Source organism: Melanerpes formicivorus, unplaced genomic scaffold, assembly GCF_026170545.1.
Source record: "Melanerpes formicivorus ecotype bairdi unplaced genomic scaffold, bMelFor1.0.p_v2 SCAF_15, whole genome shotgun sequence".
NCBI lineage: Eukaryota > Metazoa > Chordata > Aves > Piciformes > Picidae > Melanerpes > Melanerpes formicivorus.
The window spans coordinates 12,899,304-12,914,391 of NW_027142367.1; the positions used below are offsets into that span (position 1 = coordinate 12,899,304).

General features: G+C 44.1%; 1 protein-coding gene across 4 annotated transcripts in view; it reads left to right on the forward strand.

Moving 5' to 3' along the window:
* LDLRAD4 (low density lipoprotein receptor class A domain containing 4) overlaps window positions 1-15,088 on the forward strand; it is a 390,804-nt gene that overhangs the window by 118,957 nt on the left and 256,759 nt on the right. Inside the window, exon 3 of one of the 4 annotated variants that reach the window (XM_068147659.1) lies at window positions 8,303-8,446. The exons of the other annotated variants lie outside the window; for them this stretch is intronic. The gene's annotated coding sequence lies outside the window, so the exon portion shown is untranslated. The remainder of the gene's footprint in view (window positions 1-8,302; window positions 8,447-15,088) is intronic. 4 annotated transcript variants of the gene reach the window in all.

The following is a 15,088-nucleotide window of genomic DNA, read 5'->3' on the forward strand; positions in this document are numbered from 1 at the left end:
CTACATGAATAAGCCAGAAACCTGCATCATGTGCATCACAGTCTCAGGCTGTGCCAGGGGAGGTTCAGGCTGGAGGTCAGGAGGAAGTTTTACAGAGTGATTGCCCATTGGAATGGGCTGCCTGGGGAGGTGGTGGAGTCACTATCGCTGGAGGTGTTCAGGAGGAGACTTGACAGGGTGCTTGGTTGCATGGGTTAGTTGATTAGGTGGTGTTGGATGATAGGTTGGACACGATGATCCTGAAGGTCTCTTCCAACCTGGTCTGGTCTGGTCTGGTCTGGTCTGTTCTGTTCTGTTCTGTTCTGTTCTATTCTATTCTATTCTATTCTATTCTATTCTATTCTATTCTATTCTATTCTATTCTATTCTATTCTATTCCATTCCATTCCATTCCATTCCATTCCATTCCATTCCATTCCATTCCATTCCATTCCATTCCATTCCATTCCATTCCATTCCATTCCATTCCATTCCATTCCATTCCATTCCATTCCATTCCATTCCATTCCATTCCATTCCATTCCATTCCATTCCATTCCATTCCATTCCATTCCATTCCATTCCATTCCATTCCATTCCATTCCATTCCATTCCATCATGCTTCAGGAAAATGCAAGTGAAAGTCTTGCAGTGTGGCTTCTGCAATGCTGTAGTCATCCTGTGGGGGGTTGACCTGGTGCAATGTGATATAGATTGTGCTTCACGTTGGGCTGGACAATGTTGTAGCAGGCTCCAGAAACACCAGGCCTCAGCTGGTAGTAACACCATGAATCCTTCTTGTTAGGAGCTGAATAGAGATAGGTGTGGGACCAGGTCTCACCTGAGCCAATGCTCACTATTATAGCTATCTCCATAGGCCTTGGGAAAGTTGACTCCAGACAGAGTAATGCCTCAGGGACTAAAAGCTAGTTATGAGCCTATATACTGACACAGCTCTGTTGGTGCAATTGCTGGCACAGAGATTTCGTTAGAGACCTCACCTGTGTTACTCTGTCCAGATCTGGAGTCCTTGGCACAAGAAGAGCATGGACCTGTTGGAGCAGGTCTGTAGGAGGCTGTAAAAATGTGATATTGGACAGGCTGAGAGAGTTGGAGTTGTTCAGCCTAGAGAAGAGAAGGCTCTGGGGAGACCTAATAGCAACCTTTCAGTACTTAAAGGGGCTTGTAAGAAAGAGGCAACAGTCTTTTTAGCCGAGCTGTGATGATGGGACAAGGGGTGATGATTTTAAACTAAAAAAGCAGAGAATCAGACTACATCTAAGGAAGACCTTTTTTTACAGTAAGGGTGGTGAGACAGCAACCCAGGTTGTCCAGAGAGGTGATAGAGGCCCTATCTGTGGAAACATTCCTGGTCAGGTTGGACAGTGCTCTGAGCAACCATATCTAGTTGAAGATATCCCTACTGACTGCAAGGGGATTAGACTAGATGACCTCTAAAGGTCCCATTCAACCCTGAACATTCTGTTATTGTATGATTCTGTGAAGGAAAGGGACATTAGAGAGCTGGTGAAAGCTGTTGGTATCAATGTGGCTTCTGCTGCCTGTGTATTTGTACAGGTCTGTCTTCAAACTCTTCAAATAACGGAATCCTGATCATGTTCAGCTATGGCTGTGAAAGAAAGACTGATATAAGTTGTGAAGTATTTAATTAGCCAGAGTATGGTATGAAATGCTGGAGTTTGTTTAACAGCTCACCCAGGACATGAAAAGCTCCCTCGTTTGCTGGCTGCCAGTTCCAGTGTTGTTTTCTTAATTTCTAGTAGCAGTCTTCAGACTTCAGAAGCTCCTGATTTTATTGAGGGAAACAGGAGTACTGTCAAGCCTATGATGTCTGATGGCTTCAGAGAAGAATTGTTCAGCAGTTTCATTAGTAATGGGCTCTTAAAGCATCACAGAAAATGAAGTAAGTGCAAGTCCTGTGAAAGAGACCCTGAGAACCACCACCACTCTTCCAATTCACTGGGAAAAAAAAGCAAGTTTTCATGTAAGGAAATGCCTTTGAAAAACAAACAAACAAAAGATCCCCCAACAAACCAAAGTCAACTGCCCTGAGCTGATGCAGGTGGTACAGTAATAGTGATCAACTTTAGACAGCGAAGTGTCTCGTATTAATGTGCTGCACAGCACTCTGGAGATTCTCAGCTCTCAAATTAAGCTATAAAAGATAATAGAAGAGCTTAATAAAGTTTCTGCACAGTGAATGATTTCATGGCAATGGCTTTGTTTGTTTTAATGATGTGAGCAGAGGGCATTTGCCCAACATCTTCAGCGTTCCCAAGGGGAATAGGTGCAGTAGTTACATTTTACAGTCTCACTGACATTATATGGGTGGATTTTTTTGGTATCAGTGTTACAGCCTGCTTTATAGATTGTAAGTTTTGAAGTTAAAACTTCAGTAAGGAAACAAAACTGGATGTGTACTGCTGCTGTGATCCAGCTGTTGCAGAAATAAATACACTTATTTACAGAATACAGTTGGGTACCAGTTGAGGGCCATGATTTTTTTAGTGGCATCCATAATCTTAATGTAGTTGTCTGTGGTCTCTGTGACTGTTTTGCTGAGGAGCTCATCCAAGGAGTCAAAGTCATCTCAGATGACCCTTTTGCCTTCCTAAAACCAAGCATAAGAAAATGGGTTATTTTTGGTCATGATGTCCTCACCCAGCCTTAACTCTCATATACATTCTTCCCTACAGGGTAGAGGCATAGTAGTAAACCAGGGAATTTTGCATCCAGCTAAGTGGAATAACAAAGTCTTAAAATTAAAATTTAGATTTGAATTACTGCTCATTTTTGTTATTGTTATTTAAGTTTTACTTTGAATTTGGATATGTTTACGTCCTGATATTGCTGCTGGTTAGGGGTTGATCTGCTGGAGAGAGCTCTGCAGAGGAGGACTTTGGAGTCCTGGTTGATAATAAGTTATCCATGGGACAGCAATGTGCCCTTGTGGCCAAGAGGGCCAACGGTATCCCAGGGTGCACCAAAGAAAGTACGTCCAGCAGGTCTAGAGAGATTCTCCTCCCCCTCTACTCAGCCCCAGTTAGGCCACATCTGGAATACTGAATAGAGTTCTGGGCTCCCCAGTTCAAGAGGGACAGGGAACTACTGGAGAGAGCTCAATGGAGGGCTATGAGAATGGTTAAGGGACTGTAGAATCTCTCTTAAGAGGAAAGACTGAGAGACCTGGGGCTGACAGTGGACCATATCAATGTCTACAAATCTCTGAGAGGTGGCTGTCAGGAGGAACCTGTCTCTTTGCAGTGATACCCAGTGACAGGATGAGGGGCAATGGATGTAAACTCAATCATGGGAAATTCATCTCAACTCAAGAAGGAACTTCTTTATTGTGAGGGTGACAGAGCACTGGAGCAGGCTGCCCGGGAATGTGGAGTCTCCTCTGGAGATCTTCAAAACCCACCTGGATGTGTTCCTGTGTGACCTGCCCTAAGTCATCTTACGTTGCAGGCATGTTGGATTCAATGATCTCTAGAGGTCCCTTTGAACCTCTAGCGTTCTGTGATTCTATGAGAAGGGCAACAAGGCTGATGGGAGGCCTTGAGCACAAGCCCTACGAGGAGAGGCTGAGGGAGCTGGGGTTGTTTAGCCTGGAGAAGAGGAGGCTCAGGGGAGACCTTAGTGCTTTCTACAACTACCTGAAGGGTGGTTGTAGCCAGGAGGGAGTTGGTCTCTTCTCTCAAGCAACCAGCACCAGAACAAGGGGACACAGTCTCAAGCTGTGCCAGGGGAGATTTAGACTCGAGGTGAGGAGGAAGTTCTTCACCGAGCGAGTCATTCGTCATTGGAATGGGCTGCCCGGGGAGGTGATGGAGTCACCATCCCTGGAGGCGTTCAAGGGGGGATTGGATGTGTCCCTTGGTGCCATGGTTTAGTCATGGGGTCTGTGGTGACAGGTTGGACTTGATGATCTTTGAGGTCTCTTCCAACCTTGGTGATTCTGTGATTTCATTACCTTTCTTCCATTAACTTTCATGATAGAATTAGATGATGGTTAGGCTTGATGATCTGAAAGGTCTTTTCCCATTGAAACAATTCTCTGATTCTGTGTTTCTATAAGATTGACTAATTAATCTCAGCAAAACTATCTGGAGGAGGACTGCATCATGGTGTGGCAAGGTGGGTTTGTTTGGCTTTAATTTTAAATTAGTTTTCTACTAAAACAGAAAATGCTCTGCATTGGTGCCATGAACTACTCTAAAGGAGCAGATAGCACAGGCATGGTTTGCATCTAGGGTTTTCTGCAAAGACATTCACACAAGCATGTACACAAACACACACCACATCCTGGTCTCCAAACTGGTGACACATGGGTTTGATGGGTGGACCACTAGATGGATAAGGAACTGGCTTGATGGCTGCACCCAAAGAGTGGCTGTCAATGGCTCCATGTCCCAGTGGAGGCCAGGGACAAGCGGAGTCCCTCAGGGATCAGTCCTGGGACCTGTCTTGTTCAACAGCTTTGTGGGTGACATGGACAGTGGCATTGAGTGCACCCTCAGCAAGTTTGCTGATGACACCAAGCTGTGTGGTGCAGCAGACACGCTGGAGGGAAGGGAGGCCATCCAGAGGGACCTTGACAGGCTGGAGAGGTGGGCACAAGCCAACCTCATGAAGTTCAATAAGAGCAAGTGCAGGGTCCTGCATCTGGGTCAAGGCAATCCCAGGCACAAATACAGGCTGGGCAGTGACTGGCTGGAAAGTAGCCCTGAGGAGAGAGACTTGGGGGTGCTGGTGGACAAAAAGCTCAACATGAGCTCTCAATGTGCACTTGCAGCCCGCAAAGCCAATCAGATCCTGGGCTGCATCAGGAGAAGTGTGGCCAGCAGGTGGAGGGAGGTGATTCTCCCCCTCTACTCAGCCCTGGTGAGACCCCACCTGGAGTACTGTGTCCAGTTCTGGAGCCCCTATTACAAGAGGGATGTGGAGGTGCTGGAACGTGTCCAGAGAAGGGCCACAAGGATGATCAGAGGGCTGGAGCACCTCTCCTATGAGGACAGACTGAAGGAGTTGGGGCTGTTCAGTCTGCAGAAGAGAAGGCTCCGAGGTGACCTAATTGTGGCCTTCCAGTATCTGAAGGGGGCCTACAGGAAGGCTGGGGAAGGACTTCTCAGGATCTCGGGTAGTGATAGGACTAGGGGGAATGGAATGAAGCTGGAGGTGGGGAGATTCAGGCTGGATATGAGGAGGAGGTTCTTCCCCATGAGAGTGGTGAAACCCTGGAATGGGTTGTCCAGGGAGGTGGTCGAGGCCCCGTCCCTGGAGGTGTTTAAGAGCAGGCTGGATGAGGCTCTGGCCAGCCTGATCTAGTGTGGGGTGTCCCTGCCCATGGCAGGGGGGTTGGAACTAGATGATCCTTGTGGTCCCTTCTAACCTTGAATGAAACTATGAAACAAGTTTTCAGAGGCACTTCGCATACCTCTTACAGTGATGCGAGGTCCTTGCATGTTGCTGTCACATAAAGACACGGCAAAACATCTCCTCAGTGAAGTGGTAGAAGGAATGTAGCTTTAATCAAAGAGGAAGAAAATAACTGTATTTTTCTTGTCTTTTTTTTTTCTGAAGTCACCACTTCTCAGTCTGTTCATGGGCTTTTGACATGAACGTTATTTAGGCTAGGAAAATCTTTGCTTTTTTAAAGTAGCGTTTTTGTCTGTCTCTTCTTTTTTTTGAAGGAAGGATTAAAATAAAATGAGGAAACCAGATCCTTTTCTCCCTTATATGGGTGGAAGTTTTCTCCAGCTGGGAGCCCCACTGACTTCCCTATAAAATGCTTGTGCATTGCCCAACTGTTCTCCTGTGTTTCAATTAAAATTTGGCATTGTCAGTTCAGATTTGTTGTAAATGTATTTTGGTGGTTTATGTTATGCAGCTGAGTAAGGGAAGGCAAAGCATATGTGTGAGAAAAAGGCATTTAGTTGGAAACAGGAGTTGAACTGCATTCAGTTTGTGCCAGTGCTGCTTTTAAGTTTGTGCTATTTTCATAGTTTCCCAATGTGATGCTGTTTCTAATAGAAGATAGCCCTCTGAGCTGGCATTTTTGGTGTTTGCTTCTGGCCATGAGGTAAATTTGGTTTGGTTATTTGTTAAAAATCCACATAATTCTGTCTGCAAATGCATATTTGATCCATTTTTCTCCCCCACTCTTCTGTATGTTTTGAATAAAAGGGCCCAGAGCCTCTTTTGAATTTTGAAATAAATGGAGACCTTCGGTCTTGTCGTGACCCTTCTCCTGCAGTCTCAGTGGGGAGAAAATGTTTGTGGTTGGTTTTGTTTTTTTGTTAATCTTGATGTATTTTGATGTACAGTGTGATGCAACAGGAGCAAAACCTTTGCCGTGTTGTTACTAATTGAGTTTTAAAGTTGTGAAGATCCACACACTTGAAAGCATCCTGGTGCAGGTTTGGGATGTGTATTGAACTGACATGCTAGGGTTGATTGGTTTGCTTTTGGTTCTGTCTTCACGTTAGGAAACAGATTTTGTGCATCCACAGAATCACAGAATGGTGGGTATTGGAAGGGACCTCTTGAGATCGTCTAGCCAAAGCCCCTGCTACTTACAGGGTCGTCCTCCAGGTAGGTTTGGAATCTCTCCAGACAAGGAAACTCCACAGCACCTCTGGCAACCTGTTTCAGGGCTCTCTTACCATCAGAGGAAAGTAGTTTTTCCTCTTGTTCAGGTGGAACCTCCTGTGTTCCAGTTTATGCCTGTTGCCACTTGGCATGTGACTGGGCACCACTAAAAAGAGTCTGGCCCTATCCTCTTGACACTCATTCTTTAAATAGTGATAAGATTGCTCCTCAATCTGCTTTTCTCCAGGTTAAACAGTCCCAGGTCTCTTAGCCATTTCTTCTCACAGAGATGCTCCAATCCTCTGGCATCTGTGTAGCCTCTGCTGAACTCTCTAGTAGTTCTTTGTCTCTTTTAAACTGGGGAGCCCAGAACTGAACACAGTACTCCAGATGGGGCCTTGCTAGGGCAAAGTAGATGTGGAGGTTAATCTCCCTTGACCTGTTTGCCACACTCTTATGAATGCACCCCTACATACCTTTGGCCTCCTCTTCCACAAGGACACACTGCTGGGTCATTACTTTGGTCACATTTTCATCACAATTTACTTTGAGTACATTACTTTGGTTGGTATTTCTTGCACGTTAATTAAAAACAAAGAATATCAACAACATTGACAAGTGTAAGCTAGAAGAGGTGAGGAGAGTCAGATAAAGTCAGACCTGTGTGTGGGTCCTTGGGATGATGTTCCATTGGTGACAACAGTCCTTACTTTTTGCCTGCTGTTCTGGAATGTGGAAGGGCAGAGAAGTTACCCCTGAGTTATGGGACAGATATCCTTATGAGCTGGAGGTGGGACCATTGCTGATTAGGAGACTCCAGTCTACCTGTGGGTCCTGGCATGACCATCCTTCCTCAAAAAGGTCCTTTGACAGCTTCATGTTTCCTGAGGTCAGTGGTTTGAAGTGCTGCATATCTTTACAGGAAGGACATGGATCTAATGGAGTGGGTCCAGAGGAGGGCTACAAAAATGATCAGGGGGTTGGAGCATCTCTGCTACAAAGACAGGCTGAGGGACTGGAGTTGTTCAGCCTGGAGAAGGGGAGGCTCTGGGGAGACCTAATAATGGTCTTCCAGTACCTGAAGGGGGCCTACAAGAAGGATGGAGAGGGACTGTTTACCAAGGTGTACAGTCATAAAGCAAGGGGCAATGGCTTCTCATGGGAGTAGAGTAGGTTTAGATTGGATGTTAGGATCAGGTTCTTTACCATGAGGGTAGCGGAACACTGGAACTAGTTGCCTGGGGAGGTAGTTGAGGCCCCATCCCTGGAGATGGCTCTGGACAACCTGATCTAGTTGAGGATGCCCCTGCTTACTGCAGAGGGGGTTGGACTAGATGACCTTTGGAGGTGCCTTGCAATCCAGACCTTCTGCAGAAAGCAAGAGCTGTTGCAGGATCAGCAGACAGCCCCACAGGTTTTGCAGTGGAAAAGAATGAGGAGCACAGCTCTTTGGTTTGATGGTAATTAGCTTTGAACAGGGTACCGACGGCTTTGGCACATTTAGAAGTGTTTTAAAACCAAGGTTTCAGTTTGTTTCTGAGAAATTTTGTAGTTAACCCAGTTTCTGCTCTTGATGCATGAGTGACTGGGTACCATATGATGAACTGTGTTATATAAGATGCTCAAATTGTTGATCCAAAATTCTAGCTATTTAACTCTTCTGGGATCTGAGTGTTTCTTGTTTTATTTTTGTCCTGTTTTCTCTTTTCAGTATTTGAAGTGTTGATACGAAGCCCTTTTCTGCCAGCGCTGTTAGCAGAAAGAACTTATGTACACCCATCTGCCTGTTCCTTGGGCATGGGAATGGGTTGTGCTGTCAGGAGCTTTTAAATATGTGATCTATAGATCAATACAGGTGGGATTTTTCTTGCTTTCCCTTTTATTTTCTCTAAGTAGGTTTGTATCTTGTAGCAGGATATGGTGTACTAAGAATGGTCAGGGTCATTGATTGCAACTGCTTGCTCAACAGAACATACAGCATTTTATTTGGATGAGCTTTGCTGTCTCTCGAATGTTTTGAGAGGAAGACAGTTTCTCCCCTTCCATGCATCTTGCCTGCCCAGATGTTTAGTTCTTTATTGTATTTGATTAATAAGTCCGTCGCTTTCATAGCTGTAGGGCTGCAGTGCAGAAGGCAGATGCTGCTATTACAAAGCATTCCAGGATAATGAAAGCTTAATTATCAAAGGCACAAAGTGAGACTCTCATTATGTTTTCCACTTCTTTAGAAAGAAATAGAAAGAAAGCCAAAAGTATTACTTGTTTTATGGTGAGACTGACAAAAGGTTAACAGCTGGGAAACACAAAGCTGCAACTCCATGGCTGAGCAAGAAAGATAATGATTGTTCATCCGCAGACATCACAGAATCACAGAATGTTAGGGGCTGGAACAGACCCTTGAAAGATCATCCAGTTCAACCCCCCTGCCAGAGCAGCATCACTTATACCAGGTCACCTATACCTGGTCACACAGGGACACATCAAGATGGGTCTTGAATATCTCCAGAGAGGAAGACTCCACACTTCCCTGGGCAGCCTGTTCCAGTGTTCCATTGCCCTCAGGGTGAAAAAATTCTTCCTCATGTTCATGTGGAACTTCCTATGCCTCAACTTCCACCCATTGCCCTTTGGAATCAGAGAATCCTTTTAATTGGAAGAGACCTTTACGATCATGATGTCCAGCCATTAACCCAGGTCACCACTAAATTATGTCCCTTACCACCACATCTAAATGTCTTTTAAATAGCTCCAGGGATGATGACTCTTCCACTTCCCTGGGCAGCCTCTTCCAGCATTTGACAGCCATTTAAGGGAAGAATTTTTTTCTAATATCCAATCTAAACCTCCCCTGGTGCAGCTTGAGGCCATTTGTACTTGTTCTATCACTTGTACTTGAGAGAAGATACCAACCCTCTTCTTGTTTCAGCTTCCTTTCAGGTTGCTGTAGAGAGCAAGAAGCTCTCAGTCTCCTTTTCTCCATACTAAACAGCCCCGTTTCCCTCAGCCACTTCTCATAAGACTTGTGCTCTAGACCCTTCACCAGATGATTATTTTCTTCTAAAACAAGATTACAATGTTTCCATTTGTAGCTTTGAAGCTTTAATTGCAATTCATAATTATTTATGAATTATGTCTGTCTTGGCAGAAGGTTGTGGGGGGAGAAGACTGGCAGGGAGGCTTGAAAGACCACATACGTAATCTTATGAGTATTTGAAAGTAAATGTTACAGTTTTGTACTTTAAAAGACGTTGTGAAACACAAAGCAAGGCCAGAGAGGTCAGAGTTCCCTAAATTACAGAATCTTAGCATTATAGAATTGTTTTTCATTGGAAGAGAACTTCGAGGTCATCAAGTGCAACCGTTAACCCAACACTGTCAGGTCACCACTAAACCATGTCCCTGAGCTCCACATACATCACAGTATCACAGTATAACTTTGGTTGGAAGAGACCTCGAGGATCATCGAGTCCAACCTATCAACACAGACCCCATGACTAGACCATGGCACCAAGTGCCACGTCCAGTCTCCTCTTGAACACCTCCAGGGACGGTGACTCCACCACTTCCCTGGGCAGCACATTCCAATGACGAACGACTCGCTCGGTGAAGAACTTCCTCCTCACCTCGAGTCTAAACCTCCCCTGGTGCAGCTTGAGACTGTGTCCCCTTGTTCTGGTGCTGGTTGCCTGGGAGAAGAGACCAACCCCCTCCCGCCTACAACCACCTTTCAGGTAGTTGTAGAGGGCAATGAGGTCACCCCTGAGCCTCCTCTTCTCCAGGCTAAACAATCCCAGCTCCCTCAGCCTCTCCTCATAGGGCTTGTGTTCAAGGCCTCTCACATGGGTAGTACAAGAAGAGAACAGTTAAATGGGAAGTTTGAGAGAAACAAACCAGTACAATTTACCTTGATAAAAATGCCTATTTTTGTGTTGCTTGGTCAGAGTATTCCCTCACCAGTTATTAAAGAAGGTGCTGTCAGTGTTGTTCTTCAGTTACATGCAGTTAATGTGCCTTAGTTGCATATACTGTGTATGATGAGCATAACAAGAATGGGTTTAAAATGTGACAAGGTTACATTAAACTGTAATTTTAAATATTGGTAGAAAATAGAATGGACAGTAGATTAAAAAAAATGCCAAACATGATGTTGTTGGCTCCTTGTGATTCTCCCCCTCTATACTGTTCTTGTGAGACCTCACCTGGAGCACTGCATCCAGTACTGGCGAAGAAATTCTTCACAGAAAGAGAGATTGGCCTTTAGAATGGGCTGCCCAGGGAGGTGTTGGAGTCACCATCACTGGAGGTGTTCAGGAAGAGACCAAATGGGGCTCTTGGTGCCATGGTTTAGTTGATTAGATAGTGTTGGATAGTAGGCTGGACTCGATCTCAAAGGTCTTTTCCTGGTCTGGTGTATTCTATTCTATTCTATTCTATTCTATTCTATTCTATTCTATTCTATTCTATTCTATTCTATTCTATTCTATTCTATTCTATTCTATTCTATTCTATTCTATTCTATTCTATTCCCTTCTATTCTATTCTATTCTATTCTATTCTATTCTATTCTATTCTATTCCCTTCTATTCTATTCTATTCCCTTCTATTCTATTCTATTCCCTTCTATTCTACTCTATTCCCTTCTATTCTACTCTATTCTATTCTATTTAGATGATCTTCAAGGTCCTTTCCAACCCAAACCATTCTGTGATTCGTATCTATATATTATCTATATATTCAAATCTCTGAGATTAGAAATGCTTCCCAAAGTGTGGAAGTCCCAATCCTTTTCTTGTATCCATGCTAAACAAGAACTTCTCAGCTAGGGGAATTTCACAGGTTTTACTGATAGAAGCATAACTTCCCATTCCTTAATGCAGTTTGTTTATGCAAAAAGCTGTCCTTCAAGGACAAGAGGAAAAGTAGCCTCATTGCTTTTGTATGTTGAGTAATGAGGGATTTGAGAGAATGAACTGTGTAGCTCTCCGGAAAATGAGATTTAGCTGCTCACCTCAGGGTACCGCTTCCCAGCTGTGCTCTCCCCACTTGAATTTTGTGAGTTGTTTTGTAAATTGTTTTTCAACAGATTCTTAAATAAATAAATAAATAAATGAAGCCAGACTAAAGGGAGAACATGTATTGTTGGTGTTGCCTGGAAATAAGCACTAGGCTTTTACTTAGTTAAAAGACTCGTATAATGCTAATAGAGTTGGTTTGGATTTGCAGAGTGATCCACTCACCAGAAAACAAGATCGAATTAATCAGAATGCTGCTGTAGCTTTTTCTCTCTGTTTTACCAGTAGCATGTCTGGTTGCATCAGGCTGGGAGGAACCATTAAAGGTCACCTTGCCCAACTCCCCTGCAGTCAGCAGGGACACCTCCAGCTAGGCCAGGCCTCCCTGGTTCACATCAAGTCTGATCTTGAATGTCTGACCTTTGCTTCTACCACTTCTCTGGGCAGCCTGTGCCACAGTTTCTCTACCTTCCATGTAAGAAAATTCTGCCTTATATCTCATCTAAATCTCCTGTTAGTTTAAAAGCATCACCCCTTATCCTGTTACAAGAGGCCCTTCTAAGAAGCCTATTCACATCTTTCTTATAGGCCACTTCAAGTACAGAGAGGCCACAATAAAGTCTCTCTGAAGCTGCCTTTTCTCCTGGCTGAACAACCCCAATGCTCTCAGCCTTTCTTCATAGGGAAGGAGATCCATTCTCTGATCACTGTTATGACCTTCCCTGGACCCAGTCTAACAGGTCCATGTCCTTCCTGTGCTGGGGACTCCAGAGCTGGATACAGCTCTGCAGCAGGTGGGGTCTCACCTTCAGCAGGTGGGGTATAGGGTGGAGTGATGTGCAAAGGAAGAGCTTGCAAACAATGAACATTGCTTATGTCAGTGTGCTGGTGGTGGGTTGAAGTTTCCCCCCAGCATTAACTTCAGCCAGACTAACTCAGTTAGGAGCAAATGAAGCTGTATTTACAAGCAAAACCTACAGTCTACAGTGGAATGCAATGAATATGTACAAAATATGCAGTATTTGCAATATTATACAGATACTTACAATTAGCAAACAACACAACCCCCACCCTGGTCAGAAAGACCCCTGTCCTGAGAGAGAGAGGAGTGGAGAGAGAAAAGCAGTGGGTTAGACTCCTCCAAGGCCAGCCAGAAGCACATTATCTCTCCCGAGTGAAGCAGAAAAATAGCCAAGATCAGAAGAGAAAAGGGAATGGGAAAAATTGTTATGGTACAGCTCCTCTTATCCCAGACATTTATCCAAAGAATTTGTTTAGAATAATCTTTTGTTTTCCTTTTTACACCCAATAGTGATTTATTTATATTTTCCTACTTTTCTGCTTGAAACCTGCAGCTAAATTCTAAAAGCATAGCCTAGAACCACCACAGCTGGGCTCTTGAAATGAGGCAGAGGAAGCCAGAAGAAACTTCTTGAAGCAGCAATGATTTGCTGTGGGAGAGGAGAGGAACATGTCTCTTGTCCTGTGGTTGGTTCCACATTGCTAATGCTCTTGTCAGTGGCCAAGTTGCATTCTCATAAGGTGTTTCCTCCTTTCTCACATGTCTTACATGGCACAGCTCTCAAACCAGTAAGTACCTGATCCTGCTGCTGGTTATTAGTGTGTTCAGGGTCTGCAGCTGTGATTTGCAACCATGATTTTTTTCCAGTGGTGTGCTAAATGCTATTTGGAATGTAGCTGGATGTTGGATACTCAAAGCCTTGCAGAGATGTGCAGAGTCCCCTGGGATTCTGTGAACTGCTTGTTTCTCATACAAGTTACAGGAACACCTGTCAGAAATGTGTCATCTTTTCTTCAGTCTTCTCAATGTCACTTTTGCTTTTATCAGCATTCTGCAAATTCAAGTACTGACCCCGTGGTGCTTTTGGAAAACATTAATTGAGGCTGGATTCTGATTTTCCTCCTTTTTTGTTATTTTGGCAAATAAAATTCAGAGCTCAGGTTTTTCCTGGACTGCTCAGGTTCACGGAGCAGCGTGATTAACGATTTCTCTGGACAGCTTCTGGTAATTACAGTTTTATTAATGCCTAGAAACAAACAATGCCATCTTCTCATGTGCCCTGCATAACATGTCTGGTACAGTTTCTCCCAATAATTGTCTCATCCAAACTCAAGAGCTTGTCATGGAGATCTTTAGTGAACTTTTCCACTGGCATTTCACAGCCTCCTGTCAGCACAGCTGTGGGAAAATGTATGGCTCCTTAGTTTGTTCGTAGAGATACAAAATAGAGGATCCAAATTAATTACTTCACTTAGTGAGATTAATGGAAGGAAATGTGGTGTGCTCCTTTGTGTTATCAGTTATTTATAGGAGTTACTCCAGTGCAATAAACACTCATTTGCTATCTGATTACCAGAGACTCTTCACTTTGGCTTCAAGCTACTAAACAGACTGATGTGATATCAATGCTTCAGTTTGCTGTTTTGTTCCAAATAGAAACGAACAAACAGGAGGAGGATGAGGAGGAGAAGCAATGTCTGTACCAAAATGATCATCCTTTTTCTACTGAACTGCACCTTGTCTGTAGTGGGTTCTGCAGCTTGTGCTCACATTGTTGTTTAGGATGTATTTTGCTTTATGAAACATTTTCTTAAGAGGCTAGAAAAAAACAACACTGGGTTTTCTTCTCAAGACCCGTTTTCTGCTTCAGGGAATGCAGGAGGACCACACCTGGTTTTGGTTCTTCTGTTTGCCCCAATTCAGGGAGTGCTCTAACAAAAAAAGAAAGAACAAGAAGCTTGAACACTATTCCTAGACAAGCTGAAGGGTATCTGGAAGTATCTGCAGGAATGTAAATGTGTAACATGACATCGAAGTGCATTTGAGTGACAAAAAAATGAGTTAATAAAGTGACATACAGCAGCTGCTTCAGAAGTCACAGCTGACCTATACTAATCTTGAATATAGAAAGTGGAAACAAATTATGTGTGTGTGAGAAAGATGTGAGTAGAGAAACATATTTTCTAAACCTGTTTTTCAGTTTGGTATGGGGATGGTCTTCTGTGAAAGTTGCTTGAGGTTTTTAAATGGCCTTTCAGTTAGGAAGCATAGCATGTCCCAGGAACCAGGATTCACCTAGCACTGGGGCAATGGTATCTCGGAAGGAAGGCAAATTATAGGTAGAAGGAAATCATAGAGTCTTAGACCGGCTTAGGTTGGAAGGGACCTTAGAGGTCATCTACTCCAACCTCCCTGCCATGGGCAGGGATGCCTCTCATCTGGACTTGGCTGCTCAAGGCCTCATCCAACCTGCCCTTGAACACCTCCAAAGAGGAGGCATCTACAACCATTCTGGGCAACCTATTCTGGTGTCTCACCACCCTCATACTGAAGAACTTTAAGATCCGGTCTAAACCTACTCTCCCTCAGCTTCAAACCATTCCCCCTTGTCCTATTTCTAGACATCCTTATGCAAAGTCCTTTTCTGACAGTATCCCTTCAGGTATTGGAAAGCAGCTCTAAG